The sequence below is a fragment of the Rhinoraja longicauda genome, chromosome 19, assembly GCF_053455715.1.
Source record: "Rhinoraja longicauda isolate Sanriku21f chromosome 19, sRhiLon1.1, whole genome shotgun sequence".
NCBI lineage: Eukaryota > Metazoa > Chordata > Chondrichthyes > Rajiformes > Arhynchobatidae > Rhinoraja > Rhinoraja longicauda.
Window position 1 is genome coordinate 6,132,999 of NC_135971.1, and position 25,991 is coordinate 6,158,989.

Here is a 25,991-nt window from a genome sequence, read left to right on the forward strand (position 1 = left end):
AGAGAGAGGAAATGTTTTGAGAAAGAGGGGAGGGAGAGGGAGAGGGAGAGAGAGAAATGTTTTGAGAAAGAAGGGAGGGAGGGAGAGAGAGAAAATGTTTTGAGAAAGAGGGGAGGGAGGGAAAGGGAGAGAGAGAGAGAGAGAGAGAAAATGTTTTGAGAAAGAGGGGAGGGAGGGAGAGGGAGAGAGAGAGAAATGTTTTGAGAAAGAGGGGAGGGAGTGGGAGAGGGAGAGAAAATGTTTTGAGAAAGAGGGGAGGGAGAGGGAGAGAGAGAGAGTGAAAAAATGTTTTGAGAAAGAGGGGAGGGAGGGAGAGGGAGAGAGAGAAAATGTTTTGAGAAAGAGGGGAGGGAGGGGGAGGGAGAGAGAGAGAGAATGTTTTGAGAAAGAGGGGAGGGAGAGGGAGAGAGAGAGAGAAAATGTTTTGAGAAAGGGGAGGAGGGAGAGGAGAGAGAGAGAAATGTTTTGAGAAGAGGAGAGGGAGGAGAGAGAGAGAATGTTTGAGAAGAGGGGAGGGAGAGGGGGAGAGAGAGAGAGAAAATGTTTTGAGAAGAGGAGGAGGGAGGGGAGGGAGAGAGAGAGAATGTTGAGAAGAGGGGAGAGGGGAGGGAGGAGATGGGAGAGAGAATGATTTGAGGATGAGTTATTGAGGGTAGAGGAGGGGGCTGGGAGAGAAGGATATGTTGAAGTGATTTGTGGTTCGAGGACCTTCTTCAGACTGATGTCGGGGGTGGGACAAAGGAAGGATATAGGTGGAGGACAGGAAGATAGAGGGAGATCTGGGAAGGAGGAGGGGAAGGGAGGGACAGAGGAGCTATCTGAAGTTGGAGAAGTCGACGTTCATACACCGGGCCGCAAACTGCCCAGGCGAAATATGAGTGCTGCTCCTCCAATTTCCGGCGGGCCTCACCATGGCACTGGAGGAGGCCCATGACAGAGAGGTCAGACTGGGAATGGGAGGAGGAGTTAAAGTGCTGGGCCACCGGGAGATCAGTTGCGATGTGTTTTGGCTAAGATCAAGTGTAGTATCTGTTCTGGCACAATCTAATGTTCTTATAAGAACAGGGTAAGTATAAGAGCAGTATTTGCATTAGATCATCGACGAGGAGCGGAGGTCAGGAGCACGTGTCTGGTCTAGGGGTGGATCCATGCTGGTTGGGTAACCAACCTAACACCCTTATCCAGGTGGGATGGCAGCAGCAAGTGGAGCTGGAGGGCAGGGTATCCGGAATACCCTGCGTGTATCGGTGAAGGACCTCAAGGAGGGGAACCCTTTCTCAAGGGATCTCTTCATCAAGAAGGTGCTGCTGGAGGCCTGTGGATTCAAGGCCGGGGACATCTTCTGCCTCCAGGACTTCCCAGGTAACGGATACTTCGACGTTACCTTCCAGAACCCGGCGGGATGGCAGAAGTTGTTGCAGGACTTCCGGGAGAAGGGGGATGAAGCCCCGCTGTCGCTCCTGAAGGTGCAGCCGCTCTTCACCCTCCCCACCCAGAGGGAACGGATGATCACGGTGCACATGTTTAACCCACATGTGCCCGTCGTGGATGTCCTCACCTTCCTTGCGCGCTACGTCGAAGGGGCCGGGAACTGCGTGGACATCAAGGACTTGTTCGGGATCTGGACGAGCAAGAGGCAGGTAAAGGTGAAGCTGAGGGTGGACGGGAAGGGGTTCATTGTCCACCCTCCCTCGGTGTTCGCTATCGGAGGGAACCGGGGCTACATGACGTACGTGGGGCAGCCCAGGGTGTGCAGGAAATGCAACAAACCTGGGCACGTGGCGGCAGAATGCAGGACAGTCGTCTGCAGAAACTGAAACTAGAAGGCCACGAGACAAGGGATTGTAAAGAGAGTAAGAGCTGCAACCTGTGTGGGGAGGCAGGCCACCTTTACAGGGCCTGCCCTAAAAGAGCTAGCACGTACGCACAGGCGATAAGAGGGGCCGCTGCCAGCACACCCAGGGTGGACGAGACGCCTCCTACCACGGCAAAAGCCCAAAAAGGAAAGGAGAGCAGGGGCGATGACAACGCGACCACCAGGAGCCCCCAACCGCAGGACAGAGCCCCACAGGCCCCTGGCCACGAGAGCGATTCGATGGAAGAGGGGGAACAGGAAGAGGAGGAATGGCAGGTGGTAAAATCGAGGAAAACGTTGAAGGCTGTGCGCACGGAGAAAAAGGCGGAGGGGGCAAGCAAGTCCCAAAAAAGAGTCCTCTCCCAGGACGAGGCCAGCAACCTCTCCGCGTCGGAGGATGAGACGACCGGGAGGATCCGACAACAGAGGCAGAGGATGAAAACGGGGGAGGAGGAAGGTAAGAGAAAGAACGTGTCTGTTGCCCCCCAGCCCCAGGAGACTGGGAGCAGTGCCAATGGGCCCCAGCCCCAGGAGACCGTGAGCGGCACAACGGCCAATGGGCCCCTGCTCCGGGAGACCGTGAGCGGCACAACGGCAAATGGGACCCTGCTCCGGGAGGCCGGGAGCGGCACAACGGCCAATGGGCCCCAGCTCCGGGAGACCGGGAGCAGTGCAGTGGCCAATGGGCCCCAGCTCCGGGAGACCGGGAGCAGTGCAGTGGCCAATGGGCCCCAGCTCCAGGAAACTGGGAGCAGCGCAGTGGCCTCGCCGGAAAATACACCCTGTGCTGAGGAAGCCACCAACCTGTACCACTACCTGTGCGACAAAAATGTGCAGGAACTGAGCCAGATGATCGGCATGCGGGAGGATCGCCTGGGACAATAAAGGACAATGGAGCTGAAACTGGCATCCTTAAACGTGCGCAGTGTGAAGAGCACTGTGCGATGTGTAACCGCCTTGCAGTACCTGGCCAAGGTAAAGGCGGATGTGACTTTTTTACAGGAGTGCGGGCTGCCACACCTTCGCTGCTATCGGAGGTGGTCGCGATGGTGGCCCCACGGACTGTCGGTATGGTCGGGGGGAAATGATTGTCGTGCGTCCGGTCTGGGGATCTTGCTGCGGGGAGGGGGCTTCACCATCACTGAGGTAAGGGAGGTGGTGGGGGGTCGTCTCTTGGTGGTGGATGTAATGTACCGTGGTTCTCCGCTCCGGCTGATAAATGTGTATGCCTCACCCAGGTGGAGCGAGCGGGTGGCCGTCCTCCAGCAGCTCCCACCGCTGCTGGCCACGTCTAGACCGCTCGTTCTGGCCGGTGACTTCAACTGCATCATCGATGCGGCTGGACGATCCGGCAGTGCCAACCACAGACTGGACGGCACCTCCAAACTCCTGGTGGAAACGGTCAAAGATGCAAAGCTGCGCGACGCCTTCAGTGACCCTGCAGGCGGAGTCCAGCCACGGTTCACCTGGTCAGGACCAAACGGTTCAGCCCAGTCCCGGATAGACTTCCTCTTCACATCGAGGGCCGTCACGGTCAGACACACCGACCTCGCCCCGGTGTTCTTCTCTGACCACTGCCTCCTTCAGGCCACCTGTCACCTACAGGAGGACCGGAAGGCGGGCAGAGGGACGTGGAAGCTAAACGTGGAGCTGTTGACCCCGGAGAACGTTAAGGAGCTAAAGAGGGACTACGCATGTTGGAGAACTGTGAGGCCCCTCTTTGACTCCCAGACACTCTGGTGGGAGGCAACAAAGGAGAACATCAAGAAGTTCTTCGTCTCCAAAGGTGTTCAGAGAGCAAGACAGGGTAAGAGGGAACTGTGTCAACTCCAGACAGATTTGCAGCAGCTACTCCTTCTGCAGAGGAGAGGGGTGGATGTGAGGGAGGAACTGAGAGAGTTGAAGGGCCGGCAAGCTCGGCTCTTTACCTCTGAATCCTCCAAGATCATCTTCCGGTCCAGGGTCCGCCATGTTGAGCAGGATGAGACGTGCTCACGTTACTTCTTCCATAAGGTTCACAGGGGGAGCTCTGTGATCAAAAGCCTTAGGGAGGAGGACGGCTCGGTAACATCCTCGCAGACAGACATGCTCAAGATCTGCAGATCCTTTTATAAGGATCTGTACGATGTAAAGACCACAGACAGCACCGCCTCCCAGAACTTCCTGTCCTCCATCACGGAAGTCTTGGACGACAGCAAGCGGGAGAGTCTGGACCAACCACTGACCCTGGAGGAGCTGACTGGCTCCATCCGTTCCTTTGACTCGAGTAAAACTCCCGGAGGCGATGGCTTACCGGCAGAGTTGTACTCGGCTCTGTGGGACTGGGTGGGCCCGGACCTGCTGGAAGTGTACAACGATATACTCCTAGCAGGCAGCATGTCAGACTCTATGAGGAAGGGCAACATCACCCTGATCTACAAGCAGAAGGGGGAGATGAATGACTTAAGGAATTGGAGACCCATCACATTGTTGAATGTAGACTACAAGATCCTGTCTAAGGCCATCGCCAACCGGGTCAAGTCTGCTCTGGGACGGGTGATCCACCCGGACCAAACCTGTGCTGTACCTGGCAGGAAAATCTCAGACAGCCTGGTGCTGCTGAGAGATACCATTGCCTACGTGCAGGACAGACGGGTGGATGCCTGCCTGGTCAGCTTGGACCAGGAGAAGGCCTTCGACAGGATATCGCACACGTACATGAGGGACGTGCTCTCCAAAATGGGCTTTGGGGAGGGAATCAGGAAGTGGATCCAACTGCTCTACTCTGATATCTGTAGTGCAGTCCAAATTAATGGGTGGGAATCAGACAGCTTCCCCGTCAGGTCTGGAGTCAGGCAGGGTTGCCCTCTTTCCCCTGTCTTGTTTGTCTGTTGCATTGAACCCTTTGCCGAATCCATCAGGAAGGATGCGAGCATAAGAGGAGTGACACTGCCAGGCAGTGGGGGCACTCAGGTCAAGGCCTCCCTGTACATGGACGATGTCGCCGTCTTCTGCTCGGATCCAGGGTCGGTCCGCAGACTGATCAGCGTCTGCGACCAGTTTGAGTTGGCCACGGGGGCCAGGGTAAACCGCAGGAAGAGCGAGGCCATGCTCTTTGGCAACTGGCCCGACCGATCTTCCATCCCCTTCACCATCAAGCCTGACTTCCTGAAGGTGCTGGGGATCTGGTTCGGGAAGGCTGGGGCATGTAACAAAAATTGGCTGGAGTGGATAGCCAGGGTGGGGAAGAAGCTGGAGCTGTGGAAGCAGCGCTCCCTCTCCATCACGGGGAAAAACCTGGTCATCAGGTGTGAGGTGCTCTCGGGGCTGCTGTACTTGGCGCAAGTGTGGCCCGTCCCTCCCTCCTACGCCACGGGGATCACCCGGGCCGTCTTCCGCTTCATCTGGGGGTCGGCGATGGACCGGGTGCGACGAGCCACAATGCACAAGTCGGCAGACAACGGGGGTAAAGACGTGCCCAACGTCGCCCTCATTCTGATGGCCACTTTCGTGTGTGGCTGCATCAGGCGGAGCATAGAGCCAAGGCACGTGGGCACCAAATGCCACTACCTGCTGAGGTTCTACCTGTCCCCGGTGTTGCGAAGGATGGGCCTGGCGCAGATGCCACGCAATGTGCCAGTCAGCTGGACATTGCCGAACCATCTGTCGTTTGTGGACAGGTTCTTCCGGACCAACACCTTTGACCACAAGTCCATCGGGCAGTGGTCAGCACGGAACGTCCTGCAGGCACTGCAGGGGAATGACTCCATGGATCCTGTGGCGTGGTTCCCAGAACAGACAGCCCAGCTTGTCTGGCAAAATGCCTCATCGTCAGAACTCACCAACAAGCACCAAGACCTGGCTTGGCTGGCGGTGAGGGGAGCCCTCCCAGTCAGATCCTTCCTGCACCGCCGGAACCTCACTACCAGCGCACGCTGCCCTCGGGACGGCTGCTACGGAGAGGAAACGGTGGCCCACCTCTTCAAAGAGTGTGGATTTGCCAGGAGAGTCTGGAGAGGTCTGCAGGGGTCCCTGTCACGATTCATTCCGAGCAGCTCCGTCACAGAGGACTCTGTGCTCTACGGACTGTTCCCAGGGACGCATTCCGAGACTGACATCGAGTGCGGCTGGAAGGTCATCAACTCGGTGAAAGACGCCCTTTGGTCTGCCCGATCCTTGTTGACCTCCCAGCGGAGCGAGCTGTCCGTCAAGGAATGTTGCCGACTGGCCCACTGCAGACTGCAGGAGTACGTGCTGAGGGACGCTCTGAAGCTCGGTGCAGCCAACGCCAAGGCCCTGTGGGGGAGGACCACAGTCTAGGGTCCTTCCGCTGCTGGACATGGGGGGCAGGGTGTGGTGGAGAGAGACGCCCCTCCAAATAAGGGATATGTATGTAAATGTATGTAAAGGTCTAAGTAAATGCCTGTATTGAATATGTAACCTCCGGGAATGTCGGATGGGTTTGTTTTAAAAATGATGTTTTGTAAATGATATTTATAACTTGAATAAAGTATTTTTTGATTAAAAAAAAAGGACTGCGCTTCCTGCAAATTGGCATCTGGACCGCGCGCAACTCCAACAACATCCAACAGCAGGGACAAAACTCCTTGAGCTGGAGGGAGACTCAGTGGGGATCTGTGGATCTGTTGCCGGCCGAGCGGAGGAAACGGTGGGGAAAACATTGCAATGAATAACAATAGACACTGGACAATAGGTGCAGGAGTAGGCCATTCGGCCCTTCGAGCCTGCAGCACCATTGAATGTGATCATGGCTGATCATTCTCAATCAGTACCCCGTTCTTGCCTTCTCCCCATACCCCCTGACTCCGCTATCCTTAAGAGCTCTATCTAGCTCTCTCTTCAATGCATTCAGAGAACTGGCCTCCACTGCCTTCTGAGGCAGAGAATTCCACAGATTTGCAACTCTCTGACTGAAAAAGTTTTCCCTCATCTCCGTTTTAAATGGCCTACCCCTTATTCTTAAACTGAGGCCCCTGGTTCTGGACTCCCCCAACATTGGGAACATGTTTCCCCCCTCTAACGTGTCCAGCCCCTTAATAATCTTATATGTTTCGATAAGATCCCCTCTCATCCTTCTAAATTCCAGTTTAACAATGTTCAGCACATCATGCCCACTCTGCTCATTCACCCCCCCCCCCCCCACCCCTACATCTCCATCGTTTCGAATGCATGTGATCCAATCTCTACTTGTACTCTATTTCCCCCCTGGCTGACCTACAGGGAATCAGGAGGGCTAGAAAGAGCAATGAAGAATCCTTGGCAAGTCGGATGGAAGATAATTCCAAGGTATGTTATACAGACATTAAAGGCAAGCGATTAACAGTGAAGCGAGGGGGGCCCCTGTTGGATAAAGTAGGTAATTCATGCCTGGAACGAGAGTAAGTTGAATACTCCCATGTCCAATATTAAATATGCCCTTTACATGTAATGAATTAGGGGCTAGTGGAATCAAGGGATATGGGGAGAAGGCAGGCACGGGTTACTGATTGTGGACGATTAGCCATGATCACAACGAATGGCGGTGCTGGCTTGTAAGGCCGAATGGCCTCCTCCTGCACCTATTTTCTATGTTTCTAATACTTACAAGTCACGAACAATTATTGATGTTTTACCTGTTTTGACGGAATCAATCGTTTCTCTCAACACCGTGTTCAACAAAAACGGGTGATCGAACTTTCCAACGGCCAAGCTACGGTCTGCTACTGACAACAACTGGTGATCATCACTTATCCTGCATTAATTACACACCCGGTTATAAGACACGCATCAACGATTTCTGGGTTACTTTCCAAAACAGTGTAGAGAGTCTCACCTCCTCGTCTGACGAGTTTCCTCCTGAAATATAAAACATCAGAAAGATCAATTAATTTACACTGAGCGTCCACATCGTGACAGCAGGAATTTCAGCCAAATTATTACAATTTTCCGACAGATCCCAGCACTTAATACTGGCGCTGCGCCCCATCAGTGCAGTATTATGTATTAATTACATGTAAAGCGTATATTTAATACAGGACTGATAGGGCGATTCAACCGCCTCTGGTTCCAGTCGTGAATTACCTCATTTGTCCAACAGGGGTCACCCTCTCTTCACTGTTACCCTCTTACGTTTAATGTCTGTGTAACATGCCTTGGAATTATCTTCTATCGTATTCGCCAAAGATCATGCATTGCCCCTTCAAGTGCGCCCTGATTCGTCTTGCACCCGGTGGGTCAGCAAGAGGGGACCCATATCGTCTTCCAACCTTCCATCCACAGACATCATGTTGCCACTTGTGACTAGATGTTCATGTCAGACTAAGAGAGGAGTTGGCTTGAACAACATGAAAAATATGACAGGCTCAATGTGATAAGTACAACTACACTTCCCAATAAAGATGCAGCCAGTCCTGCGATTGAATGGGGTGTGTTAATGTGGGTGAGGTAGTAATATGGCCCCAGAACATCCTAGCGAGGGAATGTGATCAACCGGAAATAGTTGTGCATGTGGGCACGAACGACGTCTGGAAGAAGAGGAAGTAGATACTGCGACATGAGTTTAGAGAGTTAGGAAGCAGACTGAGAAGTAGGAAGTCGAAGGTGGTTGTCTCTGAACTGCTGCCTGTACCTCGTGCTGGTGAGGGCAGGAACAGAGAGATCGGGGATATGAATGTATGTCTGAGGGGCTGGTGCAGGGAGCAGTGATTTAGATTTCTAGACCACTGGGACCTCTTCTGGGGTAGGGGTGACCTGTACAAGAGGGACGGGTTGCCCCTTAACAGCAGGGGGACCAACATTCTGGCAGGCAGGTTTGCTAATGCTACACGTGTCACTTTAAACTAAGTAGTGGGGGGGAGGGGTTGACAAATTGGGAATATGAAGATGGAGTTAAAGGGGAAGCGAACACAGGAGAAATTGCAAAGGACTCTCGAATAAATGGGAAGGGAAGTTCTAGAAGGGATATGAGAGTAAGGTCAGGCCCAATTGTGACCAGGGTGAGAGAGGAGGTGAATAACGAAATTAAAGTGTTGTATTTAAATGCGCGAAGTATAAAAAAATAAAGTGGATGAGCTTGAGGCTCAGTTAGACATTGGCAAGTATGATGTTGTGGGAATCACTGAGACATGGCTACAAGAGGACCAGGGCTGGGAACTGAATATTCAGGGGTACACAATGTATAGAAAAGACAGACAGGTGGGCAGAGAGGGTGGGGTCGGTCTGTTGGTAAGGAATGATATTCACTCCCTTGCAAGGAGTGACATAGAATCAGGAGATGTAAAATCAGTATGGATAGAAATGAGGAAATGTAAGGGTAAAAAGACCCTAATGGGAGTTATCTACAGGCCCCCAAACTGTAGCCTCGACATAGGGTGCAAGTTGAATCAGGAGCTAAAATTGGCGTGTCGCAAATGTAATGCTACGGTGGTTATGGGAGATTTCAACATGCAGGTAGACTGGGAAAATCAGGTTGGTAATGGACCCCAGGAAAGAGAGTTTGTGGAGTGCCTCCGAGATGGATTCTTAGAACAGCTTGTACTGGAGCCTACTAGTGAGAAGGCAATTCTGGATTTAGTGTTGTGTAATGAACCTGATCTGATAAGTGGACTTGAGGTAAAAGAGCCATTAGGAAGCAGTGATCACAATATGATAAGTTTTACTCTACAAATTGAGAGGGAGAAGCGAAAACCGGAAGTGTCAGTATTACAGTATAGCGAAGGGGATTACAGAGGCATGAGGCAGGAGCTGGCCTGAATTGACTGGAAGGAGGCCCTGGAAGCAGGGAAGACGGTGGAACAGCAATGGCAGGTATTCCTGGGAATAATGCAGAAGTTGCAGGATCAATATATCCCAAAGAGGAGGAACGATTCTAAAGGGAGTAAGAGGCACCCGTGGCTGACAAGGGAAGTCAAGGACAGCATAAAAATAAAAGAGAAGAAGTATAACATAGCAAAGAAGAGTGGGAAGCCAAAGGATCGGGACTCTTTTAAAGAGCAACAGAGGAGAACTAAAAAGGCAATACGGGGAGAAAAGATGAGGTACGAGGGTAAACTAGCCAATAATATAAAGAAGGATAGTAAAAGCTGTTTTATGTATGTGAAGAGGAAAGAATAGTAAAGGCAAATGTGGGTCCCTTGAAGACAGAAGCAGGGGAACAAGGTAATGGCAGACGAGTTAAACCGGTACTTTGGACCTGTCTTCACTAAGGAAGATACAAACAATCTCCCAGATGTTCTAGTGTCCAGAGATCCTAGGGTGACAGAGGAACTGAAGGAAATTCACATTAGGCAGGAAATGGTGTTGGGTAGACTGATGGGACTGAGGGCTGATAATTCCCCAGGGCCTGATGGTCTGCATCCCAGGGTACTTAAGGAGGTGGCTCTAGAAATTGTGGACACATTGGTGATCATTTTCCAATGTTCTATAGATACAGAATCAGTTCCTGTGGATTGGAGGGTAGCTAATGTTATCCCACTTTTTAAGAAAGGAAGGAGAGAGAAAACGGGAAATTATAGACCAGTTAGTCTGACATCAGTGGTGGGGAAGATGCTGGAGTCAATTATAAAAGACGAAATTGCGGAGCATTCGGATAGCAGTAACAGGGTCGTTCCGAGCCAGCATGGATTTACGAAGGGAAAATAATGCTTCACTAACCTACTGGAATGTTTTGAGGATGTAACTAGGAAAAGTGACAGGGGAGAGTTGGTGGATGTGGTGTACCTCGACTTTCAGAAAGCCTTCGACAAGGTCCCCCACATAGGAGATTAGTGGGCAAAATTAGAGCACATGGTACTCCATGACATGGATAGAAAATTCGTTGACAGACAGAAAGCAAAGAGTGGGGATAAATGGGTCCCATTCAGAATGGCAGGCAGTGACTAGTGGGGTACCGCAAGGCTCGGTGCTGGGACCGCAGCTATTTACAATATACATTAATGACTTGGATGAAGGGATTAAAAGTACCATTAGCAAATTTGCAGATTATACAAAGCTGGGTGGTAGTGTGAACTGTGAGGAAGATGCTATGATGTTGCAGGGTGACTTGGACAGGTTGTGTGAGTGGGCGGATGCACGTCAGATGCAGTTTAATGTGGGTAAGTGTGCGGTTATCCACATTGCTGGTAAAAATAGGAAGGCAGAATATTATCTGAATGGTGTCGTTAGGAAAAGGGACGTACAATGAGATCTGGGTGTCCGAGTGCATCGGTCACTGAAAGGAAGCATGCAGGTACAGCAGGAAGTGAAGACAGCCAATGGAATGTTGGCCTTCATAACAAGAGGAGTTGAGTATAGGAGCAAAGAGGTCCTACTTGTACAGGGCCCTGGTGAGACCACACGTGGAGTACTGTGTGCAGTTTTGGTCTCCAAATTTGAGGAAGGATATTCTTGCTATTAAGGGCGTGCAGCGTAGGTTTACTAGGTTAATTCCCGGAATGGCGGGACTGTCATATGTTGCAAGACTGGAGTGACGAGGCTTGTATACACTGGAATTTAGAAGGATGAGAGGGGATCTTATCGAAACGTATGATTATTAAGGGGTTGGATACGCTAGAGGCAGGAAACATGTTCCCAATGTTGGGGGAGTCCAGAACCAGGGGCCACAGTTTAAGAATAAGGAGTAGGCCATTGAGAACGGAGATGAGGAAAAACTTTTTCAGTCAGAGAGTTGTGAATCTGTGGATTTCTCTGCCTCAGAAGGGAGTGGAGGCCAATTCTTTAAATGCATTCAAGAGAGAGCTATATAGAGCTCTTAAGGATAGCGGAGTCAGGGGGTATGGGGAGAAGGCAGGAACGGGGTACTGATTGAGAATGATCAGCCATGATCACATTGAATGGCGGTGCTGGCTCGATGGGCCGAATGGCCTACTCCTGCACCTATTGTCTAAATCATTTATTTGGAGACACAAGGTGCTGCATAGAGTGAAATCGTGATCAGGCCAGCCAGCATCTGAGGAGGGAAATGTACACATAACGTTTCTGGACAGGAGCCTCTTTAAATCTTCTGGAATAGATGTGGGAGGTGAAGGGAAGAAAGTGGGGCAATAAATGGCAAGCGATAGGTGAAGCTGTGTGATGACGGACATATGACAGAATGATGGATATGCCTGCGGCTGATGGCGAAGGGGAGAAAACTTGCTACTGAATTGGAATCTGGTCAGGAAGATAAATTGGGAATGCAATGGAAGGGATGGGGTGGAAATCAACAGGAGAGAATGTGCTGGGTTCCCAGTAGGATGGGTTGGGGGATCTGCGGTTGGAGAAGGGGAAGCAACATGGTGACGGGGACTGGGGATGAAAAGAAATGCCTTTCGGAACCGTTGAAGGAACAGGGACGTCTGAAGGGGATAAGGTTTACATGTAACAGGAGAATACAAGTTACATGTCGTTGGGTTGCCGTCTGCTCAAAATATGAGGTGTTCGTCTTCACTACCGACTGGTTTGTTTCAATCAGCCCTGAATTATTGGGAAATTAATCGCAAACTGTCACCCACTGTTTTGTCATTGAATCAAATTGAATTTGTAACTCCCTACCTTCAGAAATATCAAACTGTCCGTTTGGTTCATCCGCTCCTGCAGCTTTAAGAGTTTCTCTTGAATAGAGTTTATCTCCTCTTGAATCGCTCGTAGATTATTCTCCATTGGATTTAGAACCCTCTCCTCTTCTTCCCGGAGATCCTTGAGAAAGAGCCGCTCTTTCTCATTGAGAATCTGGCGCAGTTCAGCAAATACCGATGTGATGTAGGTCAACAGGTTCTGTGACTGTTCCTGTCAAATGAAAGGTGAAGGTCAACATTATCGAGCCTGGAACCTAAGACAATAGCACAAGATCAGAGAAGGGAAACTGGAAACCTTACCCGGACTCCAGAAATCTTCTCTTTCTGTTGCTGCTCCATTTCCTCCACCGCTGATTTATTTTTTGTGAGAATCTCCAAGGAAGTTTTAATCTGCTCCTGGGATTGAGATTCAGATTCAGTCAGTGAAAGAATTAGACCAGACGGAACCAATGAACCGTGGACACTGAACTACACATGAAGAAATGTTTACAAACATCCATAAACTGTTGAAGAACTCATCGTGTCAGGAAGCATGGAAAGCATTGATGGGATCGCTCAATGTCAACATGGAATTATGAAGGGGAAATTATGCTTGACTAATATTCTGGAATTTTTTTGAGGATGTAACAAGTAGAATGGATAAGCTAGTGCCAGTGGATGTGGTGTAGCTGGACTTTCAAAAAGCCTTTGACAAAGTCCAACACAAGAGATTAGTGTTCAAAATTAGAACACATGGTATTGGGGGCACAGTGTTTACATGGATAGAGAACTGGTTGGCAGACAGGAAGCAAAGTGTACAAATTAATGGGTCCTTTTCAGAATGGCAGGCAGTGACTAGTGGGATGCCGTAGGGCTCGGTGCTGCGACCCCAGTTATTTACAATATATATTAACGATTTAGATGAGGCAATTAAATGTAACATCTCTAAGTTTGCAAATGACACAAAGTTTGGTGGGACTGTGAGTTGCGAGGAGGATGCTATGAGGCTGCAGGGTTACTTGAACAGGTTGGGTGAGTGGGCAGACGCATGACAGATGCAGTATAATTTTCATAAATGTGAGGTTATCCACTTTGGTGGCAAGAACAGGAAGGCAGATTGTTATCTGAATGGTGTCAGATTAGGAGAAGGGGAAGTGCAACGAGACCTGGGCGCGCTTGTACATCAGTCACTGAAGATAAGCATGCAGCTACAGCAGGCAGCGATGAAAGGCAATGGTATGTTGGCCTTCATTGCGAGAGGATTTGAATTTAGGAGCAAGGTGTTAAGACTGCAGTTGTACAGGGCCCTGGTGAGACCGCACCTGGAGTATTGTGTGCAATTTTGTTGTTTTAATTCGAGGAAGGACATTATTGGTTTTGATGGAGTGCAGCGTTGGTTCACCAGATTAATTCCCGGGATGGCGGAACAGAGGTATGATGAAAGTGTAGGTCGATTGGACTTGTTTTGCTGGAATTTAGAAGAACGAGAGGGGATCATAGAAACATAAATTTCATGGAGGATTGGGCAGGGTAGATGCAGGAAAATGTCCAGAACCAGGGGCCACAGTTTACGAATAAGGGGTAGGCCATTTTGGACTGAGATGAGGAAAACCCTTTTCACCCAAAGAGTTGTGAATCTGTGGAATTCTCTGTCACCGAAGGCAGTGGAGGCAAATTCACTGGCTGTTTTCAAGAGAGAGTTAGATCAAATTTTATGGCGAATGGAATCAAGGGTTGTGGGGGAAAAGCAGGAACGGGATATTGATTTTAGATGATTCGCCATGATCATATTGAATGGCGGTGCTGGCTCGAAGGGCCGAATGGCCTACTCTGCACCTATTTTTCTACGTTTCTATGTTGCTATGTTCGACGTATCAGCAGAGAGCCCCGGCTCTGTCACCTACAAGGACCGCTGGAGTCTCTGCATGGACGTGAGGGGGAAGGTACAGGGACAGGTGTTTCATCTACATCGGTTGCTGGGGCATGTACCTGGGGAAGGGCTGGTTTGGGTGGGAGGCTGGGTGAACCGAACAGTCGCCGAGGGAGCGCGGTCCGCAAAAGGCAGAATGGAAAAATCATCAGCGAGTCAAACTCTGTTCGCTTTTACCTGGTAGCTTTCAACAGCTTGTTGAATCGACATGAAGCGATGCTCTCTGTGTTCCCGCGCGTCTACGCAAAGCATACAGACCAGTTTCTTGTCGGTTTCACAAAACAGCTTCAGTTCTTCCTGATGTTCCTCGCAGTGAAGTTTACTTTCCTTCCCTTCTGTGTTCAGGCTCAGTGCTCGAGCTTTCTCAGTCATACTCGCCAAGGCCCGATTGACCCTGAGGTTGCAGTCTGCAATCTCCTCTCTACATTCCGGGCAGGAGTTTCTCTCCTCCCTGTCCCAACTCTGTGTGATACAGGAGCGGCAGAAGTTGTGCCCGCACTCCAGTATAACCGGATCGGTGAAGAAATCCAGGCAAATGGGACAAGTCGCGTCTTCAGATAAACTCTGGATCTGGTGTTTCGAAGCCATTTTTAATTCCGAGAACTTCTTGGTTTCCTTTATTCAGCTCCTTGCCTGTGTGGCGTAGTGATACTGAAAAGTGCTTACATACCTAATCACAGTGTGTGTGTGTGTGTGGTGAGTGTGCCTGATACAAAGTAGTGCAGGAGGTTGGGACTGCTACAATGAATATGTAGCATATGTAACATCCCCCCTTCTCAAAAGAAAAGAATAAAAGTTAGTGACACTAGAGGATTTCCAGAGCGAGGGTGGCAATCCTGTAGCAGATACCGTGGGATTATTCTGCCCACATTCATGGCATTCTGCTTTCTACTATACTACACAACAAAATATATAATGGCAGCTTGTTTTCTTTCAGGTAGTGCGTAGCCAGTCAAGAGTCATGTCTTGGCGTGACTTGTGACTTGTCCCTTCCAGTGCTAGCGATAACGCGCTGGGGGTAAGATGTTGCTCCTGGATCTAGTAGATCTGGTTGTTGCCTGCAGTGTTGCACTCGATGTATTGGTGACTTGTTGAGTCGTTTCCTGGCCATTGGTTGGTGCTGGTTGACTATATAACTCACTGGTAGCAGTTTGTGAGAATGTGTTGTCATCAATGGCAGGTGTTGCTGTTGCTGTGGGTGGTGTCCTAGGAGTTGCTGGTGTTGTCTTTGAAGTTGCAGGTGTTGACATTTCAGGTGTCGGGCGGATGTGAATTCTGTTTCGTCTCAACTGCCTGCCCGGTTCTGTCTCTATGATATATGATTTTGGGGTTCCAGCCCTACTGGTGATTTGTGCTGGGGTCCATTTCTTTGTTATTGGATCCTGAGCATGTACGTTTTGGCCTTGAAATAGTTCAGGCAAGTACTGTGCATTTTTGTTGTATTGTTTCAGCCCCTCCTCCTGGGCAGCTGCCAATTTTGCCCTTGTTTCTTCTTGGTCGATAGGGGGTTGGATTTTGCTTGGCAGGGTGGTTTTGTATTTCCTGCCATTTAGCATTTCTGCAGGAGACTTCATGTCAGCCTTTAGTGGAGTTGCCCGTAAGGATAATAGTGCCAGGTTTGGATCCTCCTTTGCCTCTCGGCATTTTATTAGTATTTTCTTGGCTGTCTGTACTTGCCTTTCAATAAACCCATGGCCCTTTGGGTAATGTGGTGAAGATGTTGTGATTTTGAACCCGTATTCGGTGGCCAGCTCTCTGAATTCCCGAGATGTGAATTGGGTTCCATTGTCACATACGATCTGCTCAGGTATTCCTTGCTCTGCAAACAACCCTCTAACAATTGACACAATTGTTTTAGCTTTCAAGTCCTTTATGTTTCTCACAAATGGGAATTTGGAGTAGTAGCAGGCCATAATCAAATACCATTGCTGGTTCTCTGTGAACAGGTCTGCTCCGATGGTTTGCCATGGCCGGCTTGGGATATCACTGGGTGTCATTTCCTCCTTCTGTTGTGAATTCCTGTATTTTTGGCATATGTGGCATGTAGATACCAGCTTTTCTATGTCCTTGTACATGCCTATCCAGTACACAGCGGATTTAGCACGGAGTCTGCACTTTTCCATTCCTAAGTGTCCTTGGTGGATCTTTTCGAGGATTTCTTTTTTCATGGACTTGGGTATGATGATTCGTGATCCGGCCAGCAGGACTCCATTCTCTACCGAAATATCATCACGGATGGTCCAGTATTCGCGGAGGATAGGCTGAACTTGTTGTCTCTTTTCTGGCCACCCCTGTATTACCATTTGGGTGAGGAGCTGGAGTTCTTCATCTCTGGCTGTTTCCTCTTTAATCTGTTCCAGCTTCACGCTTGTCACACTCACAATGTGGTGGATCTTTATGCTCAGCCCTTCCATCTCTTGTTTGTCATGTGTTGATAGTCTGGATAGGGCGTCAGCTAGCAGCAGGTCTTTTCCTGGCTTGTATCTGATGTTGTAGTCGTAGCTCTGTAGCCTCAGTAATAGTCTCTGTAGTCTGGCTGGTGCTTTGGTGAGGTTTTTTTTTCCGATTTGTTCTAGAGGGCGGTGGTCTGTTTCGATGTCGAAATACCTTCCATATAGGTAAGTGTGAAATTTCTCGCAGCCATAGACTACTGCTAAGAGTTCTCTCTCTATGTTTGCGTACCTTGATTCTGTAGGAGTGAGTGCTTTGGATGCATACGCAATAGGTCGGCCATTTTGTATCAGTACTGCTCCAACTCCTCTCATGGAGGCATCAACTTGGAGTGTTACAGGTTTCTGTCTGTCATAGTACTGCAGGATCGTTTCTTTGCTGATGAGTTGTTTTAATTTCCCAAAATCTTGGCTATGTGAAGCACACCAATCAAATTCAGCGTCGTCTTTCATCAATTCACGGAGATTTGCTGTATGATTAGCAAGCTTAGGTATGAAGACTCCCATGTATTGTATGAGCCCTAGGAAACTTCTTAACTGTTTCTTGTCTTTGGGTTCCTCCATGTGGTTGATAGCATCCACTTTTGTAGGGTCCGGTTTCACTCCTTCTGCAGAGTAAATCAGTCCAAAGAATTTGCACTCCCTTTCTTTGATTATGCATTTGTCTGCATTGAGCTTTATGCCGGCTCTTCGAGTTTTTTCCATAGCCTCATGGAGGTTGTAATCATGCGTGTTTTCATCTCTGCCGTATACTTGGATATCATCTGCTATCCCGATTGCCCCTTTACAGCCTTTGTATGTTTCATCTATTTTCCGCTGGAAGACATCTTGACTCACCTTCAGCCCGAATGGGAGCCTGTTGAATCTGAATCTGCCAAATGGCGTGTTGAAAGTGGTGAGCATTGATGACTTCCGGTCTATTTTGACGTTCCAATATCCATTGCTAGCATCCAGCTTGCTGAACACCTTGGAACCGGCTAGTGCGGGTGTGATCTCTTCAAGGGTTGGAGTTGGATAATGGTCGCGCTTCAATGCATTGTTCAGATCCCTGGGATCAAGGCATATCCTTAGTTTTCCGTTTGGCTTTTCTTTGATAACAATTGAATTTACCCAATCAGTTGGTTTAGTTATTGCTGTGATGATGCCCTTTTCTTCCATTTCGTTTAGTTGTTCCCTTAGCCTCTCTTTCAGTTCAAGGGGAACACGGCGGGGTGGGTGGATCACTGGCTTCACACTGGGGTCTACTGTGATATGGTATTCGTATTCCTCAAAACAACCAACGGTATCGTCAAAACACTCTGGGTACATGTCCATCAATTCTTCTTTGTTCCTGATGGGCGGCCGGTTTTTGATGGGTATGTTTCTGTCAATTCTGCAGGAGTTTGTCTTGATTTCATAGTTGATTGACACAATCTTCAGTCTTTGGCACGTGTTCAGGCCGAGAATAGCAGGTCCTTTCGATTTAGTGATGAAGAAGGGGCATTTCACTTCTTTCCCTTTGTATGTTCCTGCTATGATTATTTTGCCTAGCTGTGGGATTATGGAACCTCCGTATGCAGCTAGGACTACATCGCTACTTCCAAGGATTCCTTTCCTGACGCTGCCATCTTTTGTCATGTGTTCAGGGAATATCTTTCCGTAAAGATTGACTGGTAAGATATTGCTCTGGGCTCCAGTATCAATTTTGAGCCTTAGATTAATCGTTGTTCTTTTCTTTCCCACTTTTTTCTGTAGTTGTATTATAGTATATGCTTCCTCTCTGTTGCTATGTGTTTTGCTGTTTCCCATTTCGTGGACGTCAATGGTCCCAACGGAAAGGAATTCTTCCTCAGAGGTATCTGAGGTTATCTCCTCTTCCTGTTGGACGTGTGCGTGTATTTGTTTCCTTCTCGTATTTCTATCGTTCTTTGACCATTGCTGCTTTGGCTTGGTGCTGTATGATTTTGTTGACCTACACATTTTCTTCCAGTGGTTAGGCCTCCCACATGAGTTGCAGGTAGTCCCGTATGCTGGGCACGCCCTGCGATCATCAAATGCATGCTCTGTACCGCAGTTCCAGCAGCTTCTTTGGCTTGCTTGTTTGTTTGCATGCCTAGAAAATGTCTGCTTTGGAGCCTTTAAGGTGGAGCCAGGGTCACGTTTTGAGAGAGCGTCTATATTCACTCTGGTGCTGCTCTGAGATGAGCCAACTTGAAGGCAGAGGGAGGACATTTGTTTCCTTGTGGCTTCGAAAGCTCTGGCAGCATCTACGGCGTCTTTTAGGTTGAGGGTGTCTTTCCCTATTAGGGACTTTTGGACCTCTTGGTGGGCGCACCCCCATATTAGCTGGTCGACAATTCTGTCATCTTCATCACCAAATCTGCATTTCTTGGCCACGTTCCTTAGTCTCGAAAGGAAAGTGTCGGTTGTTTCTTGTGGGTCTTGTCTTAGCCCTTGGAACTCATACCGATGGATTCTGTGGTTTGATTTGGGCTCCATATGGTTCGCAAACCTTTCAAGGACTATTCCCGGATTATTGCAGTCAGGCTCTGTTAAGCTCCAACTGTTAAAAATGTCTAGACCCTTCTCCCCGAGCCATAGTAAAATATAACTGACCTTCTCTTCATCTGCAGTTCCTTTCAGGAAGCTTTTAAATGCCAGCTGGCTCTTTTGTTTGAATTTCTTGAACGCCTCCACCACATCATCGGCGTCCCAGTTCATCGTAGGGTGGAGGCTCATTGCTGCTGTGGAGGCCGCCATCTTGTGTTGTTAGGCGGGTGCACAAAAAAAATCAATTTCTCTGCAGCCGCTGTTCCTAATTCACAATAGCGATTCACAATAGCGCGGGTTTTTACTCGAAAGTCACCGCTGCCACCATGTTGTGTCTTCGGGTTTGATGTCCTGATAATAACGACACAATTCAGGTTGTTTCAGTTGCCTTAATTTACTCCTTTATTCAGCTCCTTGCCTGTGTGGCGTAGTGATACTGAAAAGTGCTTACATACCTAATCACAGTGTGTGTGTGTGTGTGGTGAGTGTGCCTGATACAAAGTAGTGCAGGAGGTTGGGACTGCTACAATGAATATGTAGCATATGTAACAGGGACAAGTCGCGTCTTCAGATAAACTCTGGATCTGGTGTTTCGAAGCCATTTTTAATTCCGAGAACTTCCTGGTTCAAAACGCCTCCGCCTTGAGGGAGCTGCGAAACCGCACAGAACCGCCGGTGTCAACGACACGCCCTGCAGTGCGTGGGGAATTGATTCTGTGCTGAATAATGTTGTTTTGCTGGGAGTGTTCAGCGTGAAGGGCCTCTGGCAATCTGCCGCTGATTACACACCAGCAAGAGGCTGGTAACACGTTAAACGAGTCTGAACGTGTCAATAACCGGGCAGGCGAGCGCCGGGCAGCCCAAGGAGGGGCAGAAACGAAATGGGGGATGTATTAAGTCAGCTCTACGTAGAGCGTGAAACGGTGATTAAACATCAACTTAGAGCGACTGCTGGTAAAATAAAGTCTGCAATAACATCGGAGACCTGGAGAGAATGTTGTGTTGTGGGGTGACAAATGCGCGACAATCGCTGAGATTTGGTTGCATAAAAAGTAGGAAAGAGAATACTCTGTTACTGCGTGCAACACATTCATCTTCTCGGTGAAAGTCGTCTTGATTTCCACTGGCCTTCCTATGCAGAAGGTCCCTGACATTAACCCTACACGGCCCAACTCTGATGTAAGATCCAGCTGTTCCTTATTCTGGACGGGTTCCACAATGGAAACGGTTTCCGCCTGCCCGCCCTGTTAACCCCTCCAGCCCCGGAGAGCAGCACAGTGAGCCAGACCCCCCCACTCACAGCCCAGTCTGACGTTGATCACCAGGGGCACACGAGCAACCGCAGAAGCTGCTTTACAGAAAATTGACACAAAGCGATGGGGTAACTCCACGGGCCAAGCAGCATCTCTGGGGAATTTGGGTAGACGAGGTTTCAGGTCAAGACCCTCTACAGAATGATTGTAGAAGGAGGTGTTGTGTTTGATAGATCACCGGATTCTGACAACAGTTTTATGTACCAAGGTATTTTATTACACTACCAAATAATGCACACAGAGCCATGTATCCGCGTACACACTGGCGTACCCCGAGTACACAGCAACGTGCGCCGCCGTGTAGTGACCTGTTGTCGATCGCTTGGCACCGTTTCCGACACGGTCCGAGGCCGGGGTTCTCTGCTGCTCTGGGAGGGCGCCCGACACGGTCCTTTATGGTTCCTCGTCCATTCAGACCGTGCCATACCCCCTCCCGTGAGGCAATCGTCAGCCCCTTAGGCGCACCGTTTCTGCACTACTCGCGGCAGGGGGGCGCAGGTGGTCCGCCCAGCTATTGCAGTGTTTTTGCTCAGCAAACCCAGGCATAACCTGAATTGTCCCTAGTGTGTAGGATAGAACTAGTGTATCGCTGATCGGTGGGGACACGGTCGACTGATGGGCCTGTTTCCGCTCTCAAACTGTAAACTAGACACTAAACATAAAGGGACACAAAGTGTTGGAGTAACTCAGCGGGACAGGGTTGGCCTGGGTTTTTTATCCGGTTTTTCGCCTCTCCCAGGAGATCACTCAGTTCTTTTGGGTGGGCGGTTGGAGTAGCGTCCGGGCGGTAGTTTTTGGAAACCGAGCACGGGGCTTTGTTCTTACAGAGGCCCAGGAGCGGTTGGAGCAGACCACTCTGCAACGTTCCCAGTTAAGGGGGAGTATGAGTGCCAGGGCAGTTTATTGTTCTGGGTGTCGGATGTGGGGAATCTGGGAGTCTGATAGTCTTCCAGACATCCACATCTGCGCCAGGTGCGACGAGATGGGGCTCCTAAGGGACCATATTAGGAACCTGGAGCGGCAGATTGATGACCTCCGTCTGGTCAGGGAGAGTGAGGAGGTTATAGAGAGGAGTTATAGAGAGGTGGTCACTCCAAGACCACGGGAGGTAGACAAGTGGGTCACGGTTAGGGGGGGGGGGGGCAAGGAGCAGAGGCAGGGACTAGAGAGTACCCCAGTGGATGTACCTCTTGGCAATAAATACTCCTGTTTAGGTACTGTTGGGGGGAACAGCCTACATGGGGGCAGCGACGGCGCCCGGGCCTCTGGCACGGAGTCCGGCCCTGTTGCTCAGAAGGGTAGGGAAAGGAGGAAGAGAGCGATAGTGATAGGGGACTCTATAGGGAGGGGGTCAGATAGGCGATTCTGTGGACGCAGTCGGGAGACCCGGATGGTAGTTGAACGTGTCCAAGATATCCTGAAAAGGGAGGGAGAGGAGCCAGAGGTCGTGGTACATATAGGTACCAACAATATAGGTAGGATAAGGGAAGAGGTCCTGAAAGGAGAATTTAGGGGGCTAGGAAGAGAGTTAAAAAAAAGGACTTCCAAAGTGATAATCTCAGGCTTACTGCCTGTGCCACGCGATAGTGACAATAGGAATGGAGTGAGGTGGAGGATAAATACGTGGCTGAGGGACTGGTGCAGGGAGCAGGGATTCAAGTTTCTGGATCATTGGGACCAATTCTGGGGGAAGTATGACCTGTACAAAAAGGACGGGTTGCATCTGAACCTGAGGGGAACCAATATCCTGGCGGGGAGATTTGCTAAGGTAATTGCGGAGACTTTAAACTAGTACGGTTGGGGGGAGGGACTCAAACACAGATAGCTAATAGGCAGTGTGTGAGGCAGGAAGCAGAAAAGGGAAACACTCAGACCCAATATGTAGGCGAGAAAGAAGTGAAAAGAAATAAACTGAGAATAAGAAATAATGGGTCCCTTAAATGTGTATATTTTAATGCTAGGAGCATTGTAAGAAAGGTGGATGAGCTTAGAGCCTGGATTGACATCTGGAAGTATGATGTTGTGGCGATCAGTGAAACATGGTTGCAGGAGGGTTGCGATTGGCAATTAAATATTCCAGGATTTCATTATTTCAGATGTGATAGAATCGGAGGGGCAAGAGGTGCTTGTCAGGGAGGATATCACAGCAGTGCTTTGGCAGGATAGACTAGAAGGCTCGATTAGGGAGGCTGTTTGTGTGGAACTCAGAAATGAGAAAGGCTTAGCAACACTTATAGGGGTGTATTATAGACCGCCAAATAGGGAACGAGAATTGAAAGAGCAAATATGTAAGGAGATAGCAGATATTAGTAGTAAGCACAGAGTAGTGATTGTGGGTGATTTCAATTTTCCGTACATAGACTGGGAATCACATTCTGTTAAAGGGCTGGATGGTTTGGAGTTTGTAAAATGTGTGCAGGATAGTTTTTTGCAGCAATACGTAGAGGTACCTACCAGAGAAGGGGCAGTGTTGGACCTCCTGTTGGGAAATGAGACGGGTCAGGTGACGGAGGTATGTGTTGAGGAGCACTTTGGGTCTAGTGATCACAATGCCATTAGTTTCAATATAATTATGGAGAAGGTCAAATCTGGACCAAGGGTTGAGATTTTCGATTGGAGAAAGGCTAATTTTGAGGAGATGAGAAAGGATTTAAAAGGAGTGAAATGGGACATTTTGTTTTATGAAAAGGATATAATAGAGAAATGGAGGATATTTAAAGGGGAAATTTTGAGAGAACAGAGTCTTTATGTCCCTGTTCGGTGGAAAGGAAAGAATAATAATTTGAAAGAGCCTTGGTTTTCCAGGGAAATTAGACACTTGGTTCGGAAAAAGAGGGAGATATACAATAAATATAAGCGGCAGGGAGTAAATGAGGTTCTTGAGGAATATAAAGAATGTAAAAGGAATCTTAAGAAGGAAATTAGAAAAGCGAAAAAAAGATATGAGGTTGCTTTGGCAAGTAATGTAAAAGTAAACCCAAAGGGGTTCTACAGATATGTCAATAGCAAAAGGATAGTGAGGGATAAAATTGGTCCATTAGAGAGTCAGAGTGGACAGCTATGTGCTGAGCCGGAAGAAATGGGGGAGATATTAAACAATTTATTTTCTTCGGTATTCACCGAGGAGAAGGATATTGAATTATGTGAGGTAAGCGAAACAAGTAGAGTAGTGATGGAAATTATGAGGATCAAAGAAGAGGAGGTACGGACACTTTTGAAAAATATAAAAGTGGATAAGTCTCCAGGTCCTGATAGGATATTCCCTAGGACATTGAGGGAAGTTAGTGCAGAAATAGCAGGGGCTATGACGGAAATATTTCAAACGTCATTAGAAACGGGGATGGTGCCGGAAGATTGGCGCATTGCGCATGTTGTGCCTTTGTTTAAAAAAGGTTCTAAAAGTAAACCTAGCAATTATAGACCTGTTAGTTTGACGTCTGTGGTGGGAAAATTAATGGAAAAGATACTTAGGGACAACATATATAATCACATGGATAAACAAGGCCTGATTAGAAACAGTCAACATGGATTTGTGCCTGAAAGGTCATGTTTGACTAATCTTCTTAGAAACATAGAGGTGGGGGTGTTGCATTGCTTGTCAGGGAGGATATCACAGCAGTGCTTTGACAGGACAGACTAGAAGGCTCGATTAGGGAGGCTGTTTGGGTGGAACTCAGAAATGAGAAAGGTTTAGCAACACTTATAGGGGTGTATTATAGACCGCCAAATAGGGAACGAGAATTGGAAGAGCAAATATGTAAGGAGATAGCAGATATTAGTAGTAAGCACAGAGTAGTGATTGTGGGTGATTTCAATTTTCCGTATATAGACTGGGAATCACATTCTGTTAAAGGGCTGGATGGTTTGGAGTTTGTAAAATGTGTGCAGGATAGTTTTTTGCAGCAATACGTAGAGGTGCCTACCAGAGAAGGGGCAGTGTTTGACCTCCTGTTAGGAAATGAGATGGGTCAGGTGACGGAGGTATGTGTTGAGGAGCACTTTGGGTCTAGTGATCACAATGCCGTTAGTTTCAATATCATTATGGAGAAGGTCAAATCTGGACCAAGGGTTGAGATTTTGGATTGGAGAAAGGCTAATTTTGAGGAGATGAGAAAGGATTTAAAAGAAGTGAAATGGAAATTTTTGTTTTATGAAAAGGATATAATAGAGAAATGGAGGATATTTAAAGGTGAAATTTTGAGAGTACAGAGTCTTTATGTCCCTGTTCGGTGGAAAGGAAAGAATAATAATTTGAAAGAGCCGTGGTTTTCCAGGGAAATTGGACACGGTTCGGAAAAAGAGGGATATATGCAATAAATATAAGCGGCAGGGAGTAAATGAGGTTCTTGAGGAATATAAAGAATGTAAAAGGAATCTTAAGAGGGAAATTAGAAAAGCGAAAAAAAGATATGAGGTTGCTTTGGCAAGTAATGTAAAAGTAAACCCCAAGGGGTTCTACAGATATGTTAATAGCAAAAGGATAGCGAGGGATAAAATTGGCCCATTAGAGAGTCAGAGTGGACAGCTATGTGCTGAGCCGGAAGAAATGGGGGAGATATTAAACAATTTCTTTTCTTCGGTATTTACCGAGGAGAAGGATATTGAATTATGTGAGGTAAGCGAAACAAGTAGAGTAATGATGGAAATTAGGAGGATTAAAGAAGAGGAGGTACGGACACTTTTGAAAAATATAAAAGTGGATAAGTCTCCAGGTCCTGATAGGATATTCCCTAGGACATTGAGGGAAGTTAGTGCAGAAATAGCAGGGGCTATGACGGAAATATTTCAAACGTCATTAGAAACGGGGATGGTGCCGGAAGATTGGCGCATTGCGCATGTTGTGCCTTTGTTTAAAAAAGGTTCTAAAAGTAAACCTAGCAATTATAGACCTATTAGTTTGACGTCTGTGGTGGGAAAATTAATGGAAAAGATACTTAGGGACAATATATATAATTATTTGGATAAACAAGGCCTGATTAGAAACAGTCAACATGGATTTGTGCCTGGAAGGTCATGTTTGACTAATCTTCTTGAATTTTTTGAAGAGGTTACCAGGGAAATTGATAAGGGCAAGGCTGTGGATGTTGTCTATATGGACTTCAGTAAGGCATTTGACAAGGTTCCACATGGAAGGTTGATTAAGAAGGTTAAATCGTTGGGTATTAATAGTGAGGTTGCAAGATGGATTCAACAATGGCTGAATGGGAGATACCAGAGGGTAATGGTTGACAATTGTATGTCAGGTTGGAGGCCAGTGTCTAGTGGAGTACCCCAAGGATCTGTGTTGGGTCCACTGTTGTTTGTCATTTACATTAATGATCTGGATGATGGTGTGGCAAATTGGATTAGTAAATATGCAGATGATACTAAGATAGGTGGTGTAGTTGATAGTGAGGTAGAGTT

General features: G+C 48.3%; 1 protein-coding gene and 1 long non-coding RNA gene across 3 annotated transcripts in view; one reads left to right on the top strand and one right to left on the bottom strand.

The window, feature by feature from the left end:
* LOC144603025 (nuclear factor 7, brain-like) overlaps positions 1 to 25,991 on the top strand; it is a 424,775-nt gene that overhangs the window by 355,242 nt on the left and 43,542 nt on the right. The gene's annotated exons all lie outside the window — the stretch shown is intronic.
* LOC144602641 (uncharacterized) lies at positions 7,468 to 12,434 on the bottom strand. The gene is made up of 3 exons (XR_013548476.1): positions 12,365 to 12,434; positions 7,668 to 7,690; positions 7,468 to 7,586 (listed from the first exon to the last, which is right to left on the bottom strand). It is a non-coding gene; the product is annotated as an uncharacterized LOC144602641 (long non-coding RNA).